This window comes from Haliotis rufescens, unplaced genomic scaffold, assembly GCF_023055435.1.
Source record: "Haliotis rufescens isolate VD_foot unplaced genomic scaffold, xgHalRufe1.0.p SCAF_1, whole genome shotgun sequence".
In the NCBI taxonomy this organism is placed as follows: Eukaryota; Metazoa; Mollusca; class Gastropoda; order Lepetellida; family Haliotidae; genus Haliotis; species Haliotis rufescens.
In genome coordinates, this window is record NW_025963779.1 from 68,753,866 (window position 1) to 68,773,845 (window position 19,980).

General features: G+C 39.1%; 1 protein-coding gene across 1 annotated transcript in view; it reads left to right on the top strand.

Moving 5' to 3' along the window:
• Positions 1 to 2,040: 2,040 nt before the first annotated feature.
• LOC124134078 overlaps positions 2,041 to 19,980 on the top strand; it is a 72,506-nt gene continuing 54,566 nt past the window's right edge. The window contains exon 1 of the mRNA XM_048400064.1: positions 2,041 to 2,144. The gene's annotated coding sequence lies outside the window, so the exon portion shown is untranslated. The remainder of the gene's footprint in view (positions 2,145 to 19,980) is intronic.

The following is a 19,980-nucleotide window of genomic DNA, read 5'->3' on the forward strand; positions in this document are numbered from 1 at the left end:
TCAATGAGGAAGTCCAGCATTTCACATATTGTTTCCTTTGTAAACTTCGGATGACATTTGCTTTCATTTTTTACAAATTCTCCCGAAACACCAAATAGAAGGATTAAACTATATCTATGGTCACCAAGTTTAGAAACCAATGACCCGTGGATAAAAGAAAGAGTTTTCTCTTAAGTTTGTGGTGCGGGATAGTGGTGTACACAATTGAAAACTCAAATGTTTTGACAGAATTCTGACATTGCGAAAATGAAAGCAAATTCTTTGAGGTTCTGCGAATCCACATAATATTAATTCCACTTGTCTCAAATACTTTCGGTGAATATAAAGTCCTTCCTTGATGGTATTAAGGATTATGGTTAATCTTTGAGACAGGGATTTGGTAGTAGATTAGCTTGACCGATTCGGTTTTTGTCTGGCTTTAGTGAGTGAGAGAGTTGGGTTTAACGCCGCTTTAACATTATTCCAGTTATATCGCGGCGTGTCAGCTTAATGTGGGAGGAAAGCCCGAAATGATGCAGGTCTCAGACGCGTACCACTTCGCTGAAACCCACGAGCACGGGTATGGTGCCTGGCTTTAGAATCCAGTACATGAGAGGAATGGACAGTGTCTTCAGGTTTTAGAGTCAAGATCAAAAGTTGATATTATTGATGCATGGTTTGGGCAGATTTCATCCTCCGTTGCCATACTGGACCTATATGTGGCATAATGTGATATGTAACTTACACCAAGCTCCTAATCAAATAATTAATGTAGTGACGCTTACACGTAATGGTCATGGCATTTGAAGCCTTGTAAGTGACAACTACAACCCTTTCGTGTTTGGCAGGCAGAATTTCGATGACAGTTGGCTGGAACAGAATGGGTTTATTCCAGTTGTGTTAACTTTTCGTCAGTGTGTGCATTCTACCAATGATAATGTCATGCACTGATTTAACCTATTCTGAAAATTCTGAAAGGCATTCAGGAGATTCCTGTTCTCATTTTGCCATCTGTTTGGATATGCTTCTACAGCATTCATAGTTATGTTAGCTGGAGGCTGCTATTTTGATCAATATTTGAATAAAAGGCGAATGCTGTTGTTTTCAACTTTTGAGAAGTCACCCGTCATTATATGACCAACAGGTTGGTTGAACTATGATGACAACTGGCAGCGGGGGCACGGGTGGCCCAGTCGTCTCAGGCGCCGCGATTCGCTGTGCAGAGTTGCGTCCCTTGGGTACGCCAGAAACCTATGATTGTTGGTTCGAATCCCGGTTCGTCCCGATTATGTTTCTAGGTTTGTCAGCACCATACCCGTGCTCGTGGGTTTCACCGAAGTGGTAAACGTCTGAGACCTGCATCACTTTGGGCTTTCCTCCCACATTAAGCTGACGCGCAATGATATAACTGGAATACTGTTAAAAACTCACTCCCTACTACTTGCAGCCACAAGTAGTGGAATTTACTTCATAAGCTGCCAACTCCACGTTCTGCTACACATTGAAGTCATTGAGTGACGTTACGTCCAGCACCGTGTCACTCACACCACGTTTAACATCTTTTATACGTCTCTTCTGTCATGTCTGGATTAAGGTTAATGTAAATCTTGGAAGTAATGCGTCTTCAAATTAATGCGACTCGATTTCAATGTTTTGATTTTTCAATCATATAAATAGTGTCTAGAAGTCGCAGCATGTGCGTCGTGTCCATATCAATTATACAAAAGTACACATAATGCCAACAACAAACTTAAGCTGAATATTAACCTATCAGACCACCCATCGATGTATTAAATAAAAACATATCCAAGTAAATGTTGTCATATAAAGAAGGCACACAAGGTGTGTCTTACATGTCAGACATATTTCACTTTAGCTGAAATGGGCCATTATCTTTAAGGCTCAACTGATCAAATGAGTAACTCGATATATACTTGGGACCCGTGGCCCCTCACCGCTGTGACAGTTGGTAGAAGTATAAAGTCTTCGTCGTCCTCTACTTCAACCTCATGCGCTGGGATACCTATTGCAGTTTGAGTGACAGCTGTATACACGTCACTGGTCTTTGAGCCGAAGTATGAGCTGTGTCGATATCACAATGCGCTTGGACTTTCGCTTCGATTGAAAAAAGTGAACACTCAGTGAACAGAGAGGAAACAAAACAGGTAAGTTATTACTTAATTTGATTTATGTTCTTCATGTTTGTCATCTTGTTTCGTGACATGTTTTACTTTAAAAAAATTAACAAATAGCCTGATACTAATATTGCGTTACGACGAATATGTGAGACATAAAGAAGCAATAATGTATATATATTATTTATTATAAATGTAACCATATACTAGTACATATGTTGTCATACACCAGGTAGTTATGTTTATATTAAAACTGACGTCAATAGATGCATCTTGGAAACAAATGTGGGTATAATATAAATATACAAACAATTACTTCTATCCTACTCTTTCCGCAGCGACGAGAAACACCTCTTTGAACGATAAACAACAACTGATGTCCTCATACATACATTGTAGGTCCTCAGAACCAGTATACCATTAGTAGAAACAAAGGTATAAGCATAACTAGAGTGATTATTCATTTGTATTTAAGCTGTCTTAAGTGTGTGTTACGGGCAGAGACGTGACCATGTCGCTCGTTGTGCATAGTATGCCACGATCAAAGGTATCACCAGGCATGTCATATTGGGGCATCCGTGTGTGTCGCTTGTTACATACGACCAGTCTACGTACATTAAAACTTTAATGCTCACGTTTGTGATACAATCATAAACAAATCTGGTTTTATGTGTTGGAAATCGTGTTATACTTTTTGAAAATGCCATATTAAAGTGTAAACTGTTTATTTAGAAAATGGGAGTTTTATCCGTTGGTATGGGCGTCCATATATTGAAATAATCTCATCTCATACAAGAGCACAGATTCATCGTCTTCGTAAAATGGATTTGTTTTACACAAACAAAACATTATACACGGATATACCTATAGCGACATCCCGTGCTATTTACAAAGGTCTCTCCTTCCAGTAGACAAGTGACAGGGCTTTCTTATTTCAAATATACATTGGGTTATGTTACCTTGGTGGTCACTGTCGACCCGCAGCGGAGATATGACATCTACTCGTTCAATGATCATATGCCATATAAATATCGAGACCTGTCATATCTATGTACCAGGAAGAAATCCAGAGTACTCAGTATCAAGCACCTATAGACTTCTATAGTCTTTTAAACCAGACTACATTTTGTTTTATCATGAAATTTATTTAAACTGGATTAAATGGCTGTGATCATGGTGTATAATAACAAACGCTGGCGAGCAAAATACAGTACATGTTTAAAGGTGGCTAAAAATAAACAATAAACAAAGAAATGAGTCTTTGAAAGGCATTTAGAAGTGATACACATAAGGAAGAGAATTTATGGATGTCAACTTCTTTATTATGAGGAATACAACGTTTCGTAGTAAATGCTTAGTCCTTCATCAGGTGTCTCACCTGATGAAGGAGTAAGCATATACTCCGAAACGTTGTGTTTTTCAAAGAAATTGACACCCATAAATTGTCTTCCTTAACAAAGAAATGGCTATTCGATGGTGATGGATTTGATACGGGTATCGTTGATGATATTGGACGCAGGTGTGCAGTGTTCCGGCGTCTGTTTCCTTTCTTTACTGTCTCTTGTCCGGCAGTTTGCAACAGTGTAGGGAACATGGGGTATTGTTTGTCCTACTCAATCACCATTACACAGTATATTATAAGCAGACTCAAGCACCGTAAACAATACAAATACATTCGTTTTATTTTCACCCGTAAAAACAAATTAATGTTGATATAGTTATATTTATATTTTTGCAAATGCTGTCTGAGAAATTGTTAGTATTTGAATTCAAACACATTCTTTCGAATATCACGCCCATTTTGGCGCCAATGGTGAAATTAACATGAACTGGTTGAACGAGTCCTCGTGCTGTAATGCCATTTCTGGTACCACTATGCCATTCACATAAAGCGGTATACTGATACACTCTGGCGCCTGGATACAGAAGGACCAATGTACCCAAATCACACGTCATTCACGACACTCAGGGATGCGAGCGGTACATGCCTTGGACGAACCAGAATCACTTCACTGTGAGTTCGAATCCCAGATTTCCCCTGATTATGAAATATGACAGGAGGGATGACTTCAATTTTTCAATAGTCAACTTTCCCTTTATGTCGAGAATACTCCTGTACCTCCAGCTTTTGGTACTTACATTTCAAAACTTTACAGGTACAATCGAGCATGCTCTAACCTTCTATTACGTAAAAGGCCATTATGCTTGTCGTAAAAGGCGACTAACGGGATCGGGTGGTCAGGCTCGCTGACTTGGTTGATGCATGTCATCGATCCCAATTGCGTGGATCGATGCGCAGGATGTCAAGCACTGGATTGTCTGGTCCAGACTCGATTATTTACAGACCGCCGTCATATAGCTGGAATATTGCTGAGTGCGGCGTTAAACAACAAACCAACCAACCAACCTTCTATTAAAATTTCCAAGAACGTCATATGACTCTTGCTTAGAAGCTGTTTGATCAAGGTCACAACATTCAAGGCCACAGTAAAGCTTTCAAAAAGATCTATGGGAAACGTGTGGAGGTCATTTCCAAATTTGACGCATCAGCGACAAAAAACATGTTCCACGCAATTCCCTATTTTGACTTGCACCATATGTTTCCGTGATTTGTTATTTCGTGTGTTTGTGACGGGTGCCACCTGTGGGGCAGGATACGCTCACCTTTCCACGAACACCTGATATCATCACTATCTGATAGATATTCATTAACACATGCTCATAATATAGTTGGAATTGTACAATCGACTCTGTTTTGAGCTGATATTTCTTATGAATATGGAAATGGTTTGTTTTGTTTGTTTTTTTTGCAGTAGTACGTGCTCGTGAGTTACCAAAGAAGTAAACCTATATAAACTTAGACTTGTCTCCAGCATGCCGTGATAAGAGTAAGAATCATGTCCTGGTAAATCCGGCATTTAACTTAATTCACTCACACCTGGACATATAATTGTATATGTTCCGATTTGTTCAAGAGGGTGTGGTTGAGTGAATGTTGTTTTATTAAAGTGGGTGTGGTTGAGTGAATGTTGTTTTACGCTGCATCAATTGCATTTATTAGCAACGACGAATTTTTATCGTGTCTTGTAAGTTTAAAACTGTAAATTCGTATAACAAGTATAGAAACGTGATGTAGAGTATCTAATCAAATTTCTGCCATATATGACGATTACGAGATTAATATGGAGGTCCATATACTCATTTGGTCACATAGCACGTTATTGTCATCATGAGGCCTGACAAAGTTGGTATTTTCAAGAGTGACGTACCAAATGTCATCATGTCAGATTATTTGACAAGAAAAGCCAAAGTTAACTTCAAATTTTAGTCTGAAAATTTGTATTTAGGCAGAATTAAAGAACTATGGTATAAAATGATCAAGAAAATTATCGATGTTACCTTTTCAGATACATTTTGTATCGGATCATATAATACATGATATAAAACGACTATAAGAAACTAAAATATATATAGATGAAAAGGTTAGGGTGGGGGTTTTTTAATGTAAAAGTCACGCGGCGGGAAGCTGATATTCTGATACATTTCGAAACATATAAAACGTTTTTCGTGCTGACTAAGCGCTAATGCAGTTCATGTTTTGGATATAATATCGCGAACCTTTTAATTGAAAATCAACCCAGAGGTAAAGTTTGATTTGCCCCTCTGCTAATGTAAGTCAGCAATCCAATAAACTATATATGAATGTTTAATAAAACAACGAAATGTTGACAGGTTAATTTCTCTTTATGTTTTACTTATCGTATAATCAACTTTGACGATCACATACAGTTCTCTGTTACAAACAGTTCCCTTTCATCATTTGCACAACGGCTGGTCAAAAACTTCTAAGCCTGACTAGCTTTCAACTATGGGTCTAAACAAAGTGAACTATTCAATGTAGTACGTTGTTTGAGTAGTTCATTGCAAGTGTATTTGGTCTGTTGAGGCCTTTTGTATATAAGTGACAACCAGTTGAACGTGATAGGGGTCCAAATGGACGCGGAAATGGAAAAGATCGTGTTCCGAGCAGTCATCAAGTTTTGGTTTTTGAGAAAAGTACTTCCCAAGAAATTCATGATCGCATCCTCGAAGTGTATTGGGATAAGTGCCCAAGCTATTCCACTGTTAAACGTTGGGCAGCTATGTTTGAGGCAGGGAGAACAAGCCTTGATGATGACCATAGGTCTGGACGTCCCTCAAGTTCCATCAACGAAGATTCAATCAAGAAGATAGAAAACCTTATACTGTCAGATAGATGTATTACCATTGCTGAACTTGCGAAAGACACATGTCTAAGCCATTGATCCATTGAAACTATTATTCATGAACATTGTACATATGGATAAGATATCTGCTCGTTGGGTGCCAAAGTTTGTAAATTCTAATCTTAAGAAAAATGAACTGACATGCCAGAGTGATGGCACCTGGGTCTCCCACTATAAACCTGAGTCAAAACGTCAATCTATGGAATGGCGCCATTCCACGTCTCCGGCTCAACAGAATTGCAAGTCTTAAAGATAAGTGAAGAAAATTAGGGCAACTGTATTCTGGGATGCAAAGGGTGTGATACTTGTTGATGAAAAACGATTACCGGTGCCTACTATGCTGATTTGCTTCCTCGCCTGAGAGATTCAATCAACGAAAGGCGGCGAGGAATGCTGACTGCTGGAGTTCTACAATTTTATGACAATGCCTCTTCTCACATCTCTCGACTTGCAATGGCTGTTGTGCGACAACGTGAGTTCGAAGAGCATCCTCAACCTCCATACTCGCAAGACCTGGCACCAAGTGATTTTACAAGTGAGTTCCACCTGTTTCCTGAACTGAAAGACCACCTTTGTGGAAAGCGCTATGACGACAACACTGACCTCAAAGCTGCAGTGAATGGGTTTTCTGAGGTGGCTTCCGAAAACCCCTTCCTGATTGGAATTGAAAAGCTTCACTATCAATATGAGAAGTGTACTGAAAAGCAAGTAGATTATGTTGAAAAAAAAAATTAAAAACACTTTCACAATTGTTTTTTTGTTTGTTACGCTTTGAACTGTTTGACGAGCCCTTCAGAGTGTTGCAAACGTATTTTGCACTGAAGACCTTGGCCAAATATAATGTCATAAAAATAGGGGCATACATTAGAGGAATTAAGTCAACCTGTGATACGTGAAATGCAGATGCACGGAGCCGGCTGCTGTACGCTACTAATGATACACTAAGTGCATGTGTACCCAATTCAATATCTACGTCGTTTTCAACATCAACAGTGGGCGTATGTACTTGGTAGCAGCGCAAATGTCACCATCATCAGGGACACCTGCACCACCTGGAGCATCTATGTGCGATGTTCACTGCATCTCTATACATTACGGGGCCAAGGGTGTCCCAGTCGTCTAAAGCGCAACAATTCACTGTAGAGTTGCGTTCCTTGGTCATGCCAGAAATTTATGATTTGGGGTTCGAATGTTTCTAGTTTAGTCAGCACTATTCACGTGCTCGTGGGTTTCACAACGTTTCGGAGTATATGCTGACTCCTTCATCGGGTGAATCAAATGTATATGAAATGGACTTATTTGATTACGAGTGAGTGGGTGAGTGAGTGAGTTTGGTTTAGCGCCGCTTTTAACAGTATTCCAGTTATATCGCCGCGTGTCAGCTTAATGTGGGAGGAAAGCCCGAAGTGATGCAGGTCTCAGACGTTTACCACTTCGGTGAAACCCACGAGCACGGGTATGGTGCTGACAAACCTAGAAACATAATCGGGGCGAATCGGGATTCGAACCAACAATCATAGGTTTCTGGCGTGCCCAAGGGACGCACCTCTGCACAGCGAATCGCGGCGCCTTAGATGACTGGGCCACCCGTGCCCCCCACTGAGGTGTAGCCAATATATATGCGATGTTTGGCCTGGATGTAGATGTTATACTTGGATCAATCTCATCAGAATCAGATCTTAGTGCTCGCTACCCGTACAACATCAGATTGGAATGTGAGATGGGGCGATCGGGTAGCCTAGTGGTTAAAGCGTCCGCACGTAACGCCGAAGACCCGGGTTCGATTCCCGACATGGGTACAATGTGTGAGGCCCATTTCTAGAATATTGCTAAAAGCGGCGTAAAACCATACTCACTCACTGGAATGAGGGATTGATATTATCATCCACAGGTTCTCCCGCATAAGGGTTTGGTTAGTATAATGGAGAAATTTGAAAATGTTTGAAGATTTACAGTGGACACACTGAGAAAAAAAGCCTCATGAATTCTACTAACTTAGTAACAGCGGTCAGTAAATTAGCAAACAACGAATTTACTATCCTGCCTGGTAGCGATAGCTACAGTGGACAGAAGGGATTCATATTTCAGTTTCGTCGCCAAGACAGCATGACATTGTTCACTTTCGCTTGGATCCGTGTCGCGTTCGCTAATAAGGAGATGCTTATGAGTCAAAGTGTCACTATAGGTATACATGTATATTGGCTTTGTAACGTTGTTAATGTTATCTTTTCATGACTGACAAAATTTATAGCATGTTCTTGATGAGGAAGGAAGCTTAGTTAAGTTTGCCTGACAGTGTAAAACACTATTTGTTTACTTGAGTTACCTGTCAATTGTAGAATTGTGTAAATATACTTAAAATGCCACTGAAAATTATTATATGTTACTGTGAAGGTCATTTTTTGTTTACTTGTTTGTTTTTTTATCCAGAAACCGTCAACAGGGAATGTAGAATGACCTAGAACGTGCCTTTAGTAACACAAACTACACACCTAGTAAATTTACTATTGCAGTTTGTTCATTATGAGAAGAAGATCAGTAAACACTTTTCAAATAAGTGTAATTCGCTGCTTAAACCAATACTTCTTTGAAATATGGATAGAAAGCTCTACTTAATGATTAGTACATGTTACTAATCTACGACAGGCGACCTATTAGTCTCATTAGTAAACAAATACTAACGGGTTAGTAAAATCTACTAACATGTGCCCACGAGGTAACTGTAGTCGATGAAGACCACTGTGTATAAGTGCATACCGTCGTTCAATATCCGTTAACTCAGCTCAAGGATATCTAACCTTGATCATATAAACACAGAGTGTCTTGTTAATGAGAATATATTTCCTTCGTCTATATTGCTTACTAATAGGCGGAGCAGTACAAGAAGACTGCTACCCTTGTTTGTTTTGACATATCCTGGTAGCAATCAAACCACACTGTAAAAAAACCTTGTTCATTGACATTTATACATGCATGTTGTGTTTACTTGGATGTGGGGACTTGAACAGACTTACTCATCACAAGGTAAGTTTACTGGTTTAAGAACAAAATTCAATAATGGAAGTTCAGTGTCTCAGGAATACGTTATCATCATGAGACGATGTAGTGTAAGTGTAAAGGTTTTGTAAAGGCAGTGTAACGATAGAGTACAGACAGTGTAGCGATAGAGTACAGACAGTGTAGCGATAGTGTAAAGACACTGTAGCGATAGTGTACAGACAGTGTAGCGATAGTGTAAAGACAGTGTAGCGATAGTGTACAGACAGTGTAACGATAGTGTACAGAGAGTGTAACTATAGAGTACAGACAGTGTAGCGATAGTGTAAAGACACTGTAGCGATAGTGTACAGACAGTGTAGCGATAGTGTAAAGACAGTGTAGCGATAGTGTACAGACAGTGTAGCGATAGTGTACAGACAGTGTAACGATAGTGTACAGAGAGTGTAACTATAGAGTACAGAGAGTGTAGCGATAGTGTACAGACAGTGTAGCGATAGTGTAAAGACAGTGTAGCGATAGTGTAAAGACAGTGTAACGATAGTGTAAAGACAGTGTAGCGATAGTGTAAAGACAGTGTAGCGATAGTGTAAAGACACTGTAGCGATAGTGTACAGACAGTGTAGCGATAGTGTAAAGACAGTGTAGCGATAGTGTACAGACAGTGTAGCGATAGTGTACAGACAGTGTAACGATAGTGTACAGAGAGTGTAACTATAGAGTACAGACAGTGTAGCGATAGTGTACAGACAGTGTAGCGATAGTGTAAAGACAGTGTAGCGATAGTGTAAAGACAGTGTAACGATAGAGTACAGACAGTGTAGCGATAGTGTAAAGACAGTGTAGCGATAGTGTAAAGACAGTAACGATAGTGTAAAGACAGTAACGATAGTATAAAGACAGAGTAACGATAGTGTACAGACAGTGTAGCGATAGTGTAAAGACAGTGTAACGATAGAGTACAGAAAGAGTAACGATAGTGTACAGACAGTGTAACGATAGAGTACAGAAAGAGTAACGATAGTGTACAGACAGTGTAGCGATAGTGTAAAGACAGTGTAACGATAGAGTACAGAAAGAGTAACGATAGTGTACAGACAGTGTAACGATAGTGTACAGACAGTGTAACGATAGAGTACAGAAAGAGTAACGATAGTGTACAGACAGTGTAACGATAGTGTACAGACAGTGTAACGATAGAGTACAGACAGTGTAGCGATAGAGTACAGACAGTGTAGCGATAGCGTAAAGACAGAGTAACGAAAGTGTAAAGACAGTAACGATAGTATAAAGACAGAGTAACGATAGTGTAAAGATAGTATAACGATAGAGTACAGAAAGAGTAACGATAGTATAAAGACAGTGTAACGATAGAGTACAGACAGTGTAGCGATAGTGTACAGACAGTGTAGCGATAGTGTAAAGACAGTAACGATAGTGTAAAGACAGTGTAGCGATAGTGTAAAGACAGTGTAGCGATAGTGTAAAGACAGTGTAACGATAGTGTAAAGACAGTGTAACGATAGAGTACAGACAGTGTAACGATAGTATAAAGACAGTGTAACGATAGTATAAAGACAGTGTAACGATAGTGTAAAGACAGTGTAGCGATAGTGTAAAGACAGTGTAGCGATAGTGTAAAGACAGTGTAACGATAGTGTAAAGATAGTATAACGATAGAGTACAGACAGTGTAACGATAGTATAAAGACAGTGTAACGATAGAGTACAGACAGTGTAGCGATAGTGTACAGACAGTGTAGCGATAGTGTAAAGACAGTAACGATAGTGTAAAGACAGTGTAGCGATAGTGTAAAGACAGTGTAGCGATAGTGTAAAGACAGTAACGATAGTGTAAAGACAGTAACGATAGTATAAAGACAGAGTAACGATAGTGTAAAGACAGTGTAGCGATACTGTAAAGACAGTAACGATAGTGTAAAGACAGTAACGATAGTATAAAGACAGAGTAACGATAGTGTAAAGATAGTATAACGATAGAGTACAGAAAGAGTAACGATAGTATAAAGACAGTGTAACGATAGTGTAAAGACAGTGTAACGATAGAGTACAGACAGTGTAGCGATAGTGTACAGACAGTGTAGCGATAGTGTAAAGACAGTAACGATAGTGTAAAGACAGTGTAGCGATAGTGTAAAGACAGTGTAGCGATAGTGTAAAGACAGTAACGATAGTGTAAAGACAGTAACGATAGTATAAAGACAGAGTAACGATAGTGTAAAGACAGTGTAGCGATAGTGTAAAGACAGTAACGATAGTGTAAAGACAGTAACGATAGTATAAAGACAGAGTAACGATAGTGTAAAGATAGTATAACGATAGAGTACAGAAAGAGTAACGATAGTATAAAGACAGTGTAACGATAGTGTAAAGACAGTGTAACGATAGAGTACAGACAGTGTAGCGATAGTGTACAGACAGTGTAACGATAGTGTACAGAGAGTGTAACTATAGAGTACAGACAGTGTAGCGATAGTGTAAAGACAGTGTAGCGATAGTGTAAAGACAGTGTAGCGATAGTGTAAAGACAGAGTAACGATAGTGTACAGACAGTGTAACGATAGAGTACAGACAGTGTAGCGATAGAGTACAGACAGTGTAGCGATAGTGTAAAGACAGTAACGATAGTGTAAAGACAGTGTAGCGATAGTGTAAAGACAGTGTAGCGATAGTGTAAAGACAGTGTAGCGATAGTGTAAAGACAGTGTAGCGATAGAGTACAGACAGTGTAACGATAGAGTACAGACAGTGTAGCGATAGAGTACAGACAGTGTAGCGATAGTGTAAAGACAGTAACGATAGTGTAAAGACAGTGTAACGATAGAGTACAGACAGTGTAACGATAGAGTACAGACAGTGTAGCGATAGAGTACAGACAGTGTAACGATAGAGTACAGACAGTGTAGCGATAGCGTAAAGACAGAGTAACGAAAGTGTAAAGACAGTGTAACGATAGAGTACAGACAGTGTAACGATAGAGTACAGACAGTGTAGCGATAGAGTACAGACAGTGTAGCGATAGTGTAAAGACAGTAACGATAGTGTAAAGACAGTGTAGCGATAGAGTACAGACAGTGTAACGATAGAGTACAGACAGTGTAGCGATAGAGTACAGACAGTGTAGCGATAGTGTAAAGACAGTAACGATAGAGTACAGACAGTGTAACGATAGAGTACAGACAGTGTAACGATAGAGTACAGACAGTGTAACGATAGAGTACAGACAGTGTAGCGATAGTGTAAAGACAGTAACGATAGTGTAAAGACAGTGTAGCGATAGTGTAAAGACAGTGTAGCGATAGTGTAAAGACAGTGTAGCGATAGTGTAAAGACAGTGTAGCGATAGAGTACAGACAGTGTAACGATAGAGTACAGACAGTGTAGCGATAGAGTACAGACAGTGTAGCGATAGTGTAAAGACAGTAACGATAGTGTAAAGACAGTGTAACGATAGAGTACAGACAGTGTAACGATAGAGTACAGACAGTGTAGCGATAGTGTAAAGACAGAGTAACGATAGAGTACAGACAGTGTAGCGATAGAGTACAGACAGTGTAACGATAGAGTACAGACAGTGTAGCGATAGTGTAAAGACAGTAACGATAGTGTAAAGACAGTGTAGCGATAGTGTAAAGACAGTAACGATAGTGTAAAGACAGTGTAGCGATAGAGTACAGACAGTGTAACGATAGAGTACAGACAGTGTAGCGATAGTGTAAAGACAGAGTAACGATAGAGTACAGACAGTGTAGCGATAGAGTACAGACAGTGTAGCGATAGAGTACAGACAGTGTAGCGATAGTGTAAAGACAGAGTAACGATAGAGTACAGACAGTGTAGCGATAGTGTAAAGACAGAGTAACGATAGAGTACAGACAGTGTAACGATAGAGTACAGACAGTGTAGCGATAGAGTACAGACAGTGTAGCGATAGAGTACAGACAGTGTAGCGATAGAGTACAGACAGTGTAGCGATAGTGTAAAGACAGAGTAACGATAGAGTACAGACAGTGTAACGATAGAGTACAGACAGTGTAGCGATAGTGTAAAGACAGTAACGATAGTGTAAAGACAGTGTAGCGATAGTGTAAAGACAGTAACGATAGTGTAAAGACAGTGTAACGATAGTGTAAAGACAGTGTAGCGATAGTGTAAAGACAGTAACGATAGTGTAAAGACAGTGTAACGATAGTGTAAAGACAGAGTAACGATAGTGTAAAGACAGTGTAACGATAGAGTACAGACAGTGTAGCGATAGTGTAAAGACAATGTAGCGATAGTGTACAGACAGTGTAGTGTAAGTGTAAAGACAGTGTAGCGATAGTGTAAAGACAGTAACGATAGTGTAAAGACAGTGTAACGATAGTGTAAAGACAGTGTAACGATAGTGTAAAGACAGTGTAGCGATAGTGTAAAGACAGTGTAACGATAGAGTACAGACAGTGTAACGATAGAGTACAGACAGTGTAGCGATAGTGTAAAGACAGAGTAACGATAGTGTAAAGATAGTATAACGATAGAGTACAGACAGTGTAGCGATAGTGTAAAGACGGTGTAGCGATAGTGTAAAGACAGAGTAACGATAGTAAAAAGACAGTGTAACGATAGTGTAAAGATAGTGTAACGATAGTATAAAGACAGAGTAACGATAGTGTAAAGATAGTGTAAAGATAGTGTAACGATAGTATAAAGACAGAGTAACGATAGTGTAAAGATAGTGTAAAGACAGTGTAGCGATAGTATAAAGACAGTGTTACGATAGTGTAAAGACAGTGTTACGATAGTATAAAGACAGAGTAACGATAGTGTAAAGATAGTGTAAAGACAGTGTAGCGATAGAGTACAGACAGTGTAGCGATAGTGTAAAGACGGTGTAACGATAGTGTAAAGACAGAGTAACGATAGTGTAACGACAGTGTAACGATAGTGTAAAGACAGAGTAACGATAGTGTTAAGACAGAGTAACGATAGTGTAAAGACAGAGTAACGATAGTGTAAAGACAGAGTAACGATAGTGTAAAGACAGTGTAAAGACAGTGTAACGATAGTGTAAAGACAGTGTAAAGACAGAGTAACGATAGTGTAAAGACAGTGTAACGATAGTGTAAAGACGGTGTAACGATAGTGTAAAGACAGTGTAAAGACAGAGTAACGATAGTGTAAAGACAGAGTAACGATAGTGTAAAGACAGTGTAAAGACAGAGTAACGATAGTGTAAAGACAGAGTAACGATAGTGTAAAGATAGTATAACGATAGTGTAAAGACAGAGTAACGATAGTGTAAAGACAGAGTAACGATAGTGTAAAGATAGTATAACGATAGTGTAAAGACAGAGTAACGATAGTGTAAAGATAGTGTAAAGACAGTGTAGCGATAGTGTAAAGGCGGTGTAACGATAGTGTAAAGATAGTATAACGATAGTGTAAAGACAGAGTAACGATAGTGTAAAGACAGAGTAACGATAGTGTAAAGATAGTATAACGATAGTATAAAGACAGAGTAACGATAGTGTAAAGATAGTGTAAAGACAGTGTAACGATAGTGTAAAGACAGTGTAAAGATAGTGTAACGATAGTGTAAAGATAGTATAATGATAGTGTAAAGACAGAGTAACGATAGTGTAAAGACAGTATAAAGACAGTGTAACGATAGTGTAAAGATAGTATAACGATAGTGTAAAGACAGAGTAACGATAGTGTAAAGACAGTGCAAAGACAGTGTAACGATAGTGTAAAGATAGTATAACGATAGTGTAAAGACAGAGTAACGATAGTGTAAAGACAGAGTAACGATAGTGTAAAGACAGTATAAAGACAGTGTAACGATAGTGTAAAGATAGTATAACGATAGTGTAAAGACAGAGTAACGATAGTGTAAAGACAGTGTAAAGACAGTGTAACGATAGTGTAAAGATAGTGTAACGATAGTGTAAAGATAGTATAACGATAGTGTAAAGATAGTATAACGATAGTGTAAAGACAGAGTAACGATAGTGTAAAGACAGTGTAAAGACAGTGTAACGATAGTGTAAAGACAGTGTAACGATAGTGTAAAGACAGAGTAACGATAGTGTAAAGACAGAGTAACGACAGTGTAACGATAGTGTAAAGACAGTGTAACGATAGTGTAAAGACAGAGTAACAATAGAGTAAAGACATTGTAACGGCAGAGTGAACTTTGAACAGAGCTCATCACAATGTAAGTTTAATTGTTACGATAGTGTTAAGACAAGTAAAAGACAGTGTAAAGACAGTGTAAAGACAATGTAATGACAGTGTACTACCAGTGAAAAGACACAGTCTATGTATACTTTAACGTTAAACACCCCATGCACATTATAACAAAATGTAAATCGTTGATTATAATGACTAAATATTGTGTAACATTGCACAGTGTTAACACAATTGTCAATGCATCAATTTCATTATAAAAGCAGTTTATGTTGTTGACTGACATGTCATATCAACAGTTTTCATTAATGGCGGCTGTAGAAAAGGAAACCCAAACTTCCCCCCCCCCCCCCCCCCCCCTTTTTTACGAATGTTCGAGTATGAAAAATTGCCAGAAGACTGTATACGAAGAGGTTCTCCCTGATATAGTACAGACTGTAACAGTAGTGGCCACTTTCACATGTAACGTGTGTGAGAATGATAAACTTTTGCACACTGATCCCTTGAGCATGCAACATGTATGGAGTCTAACATTATTATTATTTTTGTATTCATTATTATGCATTTTTTAGCCCTGAAAGCGCACACAGATCTAACCTTACTACCGTTACGAAATTGTGTACAAGATGCCCGCTGTATAATAGGTATTCAGAGGAGAGTTGGAACGAAAACCATGCCTATGCGTCTTGTAATCCTGAAGCCAATTGAGGATGTTCCCTTCATAATTCATTACCAAAACTAACCTGCCAAGTATAATTAAACTTAATGTTCAATGTTAGATAACATTGTTAATTCCTTCAGTTTTTAATTTATATTTCAGGCGATATCTCATTGTTGTGCAATCATCCCCCATACAATTTGGAACCAGTACGACTATGTACAATCTGACATATGTTGATTCCCAATCTGGTTTAAATGTCACAATACAGTTAGGCATTACTTAATCTATTCTGACACGTGAAGATCCGGGTAAGAATAGGTCTTCAGCAACCCAGCATGTCGTAAAAGGCGACTATGCTTGTCGTGAGAGGCGACAACAAACAAACAAACAAACTCAGTTGGACTTCCAAGCTGCATATATGTCAGTGTACTATTTCGTTAATCAATATGACGTTTGTTGTATGGATGTCAGTTACATATGTGTAAATGTGGTAGTAAAAGCACAGGCATCAAATTGTGAAAACTTGCTTCCCATAACCTAATAGTATTCTATCTGTTTTATCTGCTTTAACGGCTGGATTGTTCATATTTTATCTATACACGCCCTTGAATGAGTCCTAGGTATGATAACCGTACGAGTCGGCTAAAGAGCATAGGTTCAGACAAGGTAGGGGCGGTCGGGTAGCCTAGTGGTTAAAGCGTTCGCTCGTCACGCCGAAGACCCGGGTTCGATTCCCGATTTGGGTACAATGTGTGAAGCCGATTTCTGGTGTCCCCCGCCGTGATATTGCTGGAATATTGCTAAAAGCGGCGTAAAACCATACTCACTCACTCAGACAAGGTGCCGTGGCGACAAAGGACATTGCTCGTAACATCAATCACTTGTTTGGCAGAGATTCGATTATTTACAGGTCCTGTGATATAGATGGAATTATGTTACCAAACGACAAACAAACACATTTCATCTAAACACGTTATGTATCTTTAAATAGTTTTTTAGAAGCCGTGACTGCAGTAGCTGTATCTATAACGACCGAGTTGAACTTCGGATTCCATCTTCTTTGTTTTTTACATGTGACGTTAACGTACAGATTTATTAACCTTTATCAAGCAAGATTATTATCAAGCCTCTGTACCGAAACGTCTCACTGAATAAGGGGCGGTCGGGTAGCCTAGTGGTTAAAGCGTTCGCTCGTCACGCCGAAGACCCGGGTTCGATTCCCGACATGGGTACAATGTGTGAAGCTCATTTCTGGTGTCCCCCGCCGTGATGTTGCTGGAATATTGCTAAAAGCGGCGTAAAACCATACTCACTCACTCACTCCCACTGAATAAGACCATGACTTTTTAATAAAACAACCTAATTTGAAAAAGGTATATTTCTCTTGATAGTTTTCTTATCGTATAATCAACTCTGACGAGCAAAGACACTTCTGTCACAAACAGTTCCTTTTCATCAGTATACAGTTCGTATCTACCGGGTGCGGCAAACGTATTTGCACTGAACAACGCCCAGCTGCACAGTCATCATTTAAGATTCCGTCCACAATTATATGATAATGCTACATATACAACTGTAATTATATTACCCTATGAAGCTATTTTATGATAATAAAACACGTGTTTATATCAAAGTATTTGACAAAAATAGATAGATTTATTAGAGGCATTTAGTAAACACATGACCCGTGGATATTCAAGAGGTGAGAGGGATTTTAATGATATACTGAGCGCATTTGCACCCAAAGTACACCATGAGTAGGTGCGTGTGTACATGGGAGCAGGGCAAATGGCAACAGGAATGGGGCATGTATCCGCGATATGTACTGCATATCTCTTTGCATCGCCCCAACAACCCCCCCCCCCTCTCCCCCAATGGTATACTACTCAAAACAAAAAAGCCCTACCCGATACCTATATATGACTATACTAAAGTTAATCATGGCATGGTAGATTAACTCTTGTCATATGAAGAATATTTGAGTAATATATTTTTTTCAAATTGGACTTTTACCTTCAGGTTTGGTAATTTTTGTCAACTTGTAAACCACTATGGCTATTTTTCAGAAGGTCATAAGCATGTTAATGGAACAGACTAATATTTTGAGAACATTAAGATCTTACTGTAGCCAAAACAAATGTGATGTTTCTCCTTGCTGTTGATGTTAAGTGTATGTAGGATCAACGGGTTTTTCCACCATAAGAGTGTGGTTAGTATCGACCACAGTCAAATAGAGACAGTTATTTGGTAAAGGAAACATTCATTACACCAAGCTGTCAATATAGCAGTTTCATTCTGATAGCAGCAGTTTTTTTTATTGTTTCGTCACGATATGGCTGAAGTATTGCCGATGTGACGTAAGCATAAACTCACTCACTCAATGTTTTATTGTTAACATATTCGGGGTGAGTTTCAGCTTTTTTCCTTGTCGTTGCTCTTATTTCATATATCTTTTCTCGAAGTAAATAGCTAAAGGATATACCTACAAATTGAATTAAATTTAATTAGTCAGTCAAAGTTTGTAAATGTTTGAAACGTTACTATGGAAAGTTTTTATAATGGCATTCCCAACCGTTTCGCGATCACCTGGTGTCTTCATTGTAAGTTGACAATGTTTGGTGCGAACGTACCTGTAAGGTTGCAGTGAAGTGTGAGTCAAGGTCTCCATGTCATGTTGTTCACATTTGGTTATCACCTTTTTTTAAATTAACATCGAGGTGAATATGTACCGACGTGAAAACCTCTATCGCGTTGGCGTTTTGATTTGTGTATATGCTGGTATAATACGCAATAGTGTAGTGTGCTGGTATTTTACATATGAAAGCTGTAGAGAGCGCCAACGTCTCACCCGCACCCTGAGTGAGTGAGTGAGTGAGTGAGTGAGTGAGTGAGTGAGTGAGTGAGTGAGGTTTAGCGCCGCTTTGAACAGTATTCCAGTTATATCACAACGTGTCATCTTGAAGTGGAAGGAAAGCTCGAAGTGATGACGGTCTCAGACGTACACCTATTTGGCGAAACCCACGAACATGGATGTGGTGCTGACAATCCTAGAAACATAATGGGGAAAATCCGGTATTCGAACCCAAAATCATAAATTTCTGGCGTGCCCAAGGGACCACTGTCAGTACAAGAGGGGTATTTGCTCGAGGTGTTTTGATTCATCGAACTGTCGATGCAGTAATCGTCCTTCGCTGGTTTATCAATAGATCAGATGAAATTCGATAAAATTATTTCATACTGATAATAGTTTACTTAATAATGTGTTTCAATCAAAGACACACCAGTGTCTGGAGGGGCATGTGGTTATCCATTCTGAACACGTTCATGACTGAGGTACAATCGAGTGTGCTCTTTCTACGAAGATTTCAAACAGCGGCATACCATTCTTGCTCAAAATATGATTGATCAGGGTTACAACTTTCAAGGACTTAGGAAAGTTTTCAAAACGTTTAATGGTAGATATGTGGAGGCCATTTCTAAATTTGACGCATCAGTGACACAAACGAATCCCTATTTTGACTTGTACCATATGTTTCCGTGTTTTTCAGGTGAACAATTGACTTGTCTTTGCATGTTTTTGTGCATGTGCATGTGGGTGTCGTAAGAGGCGAATAACGGGATCGGGTGGTCAGGCTCGCTGACTTGCTTGAGGCATGTCATCGATCCCAATTGCGTGGAACGATGCTCATGATATCAATCACTGGATTGTCTGGTCCAGACTCGATTATTTACAGACTGCCGTCATATAGTTG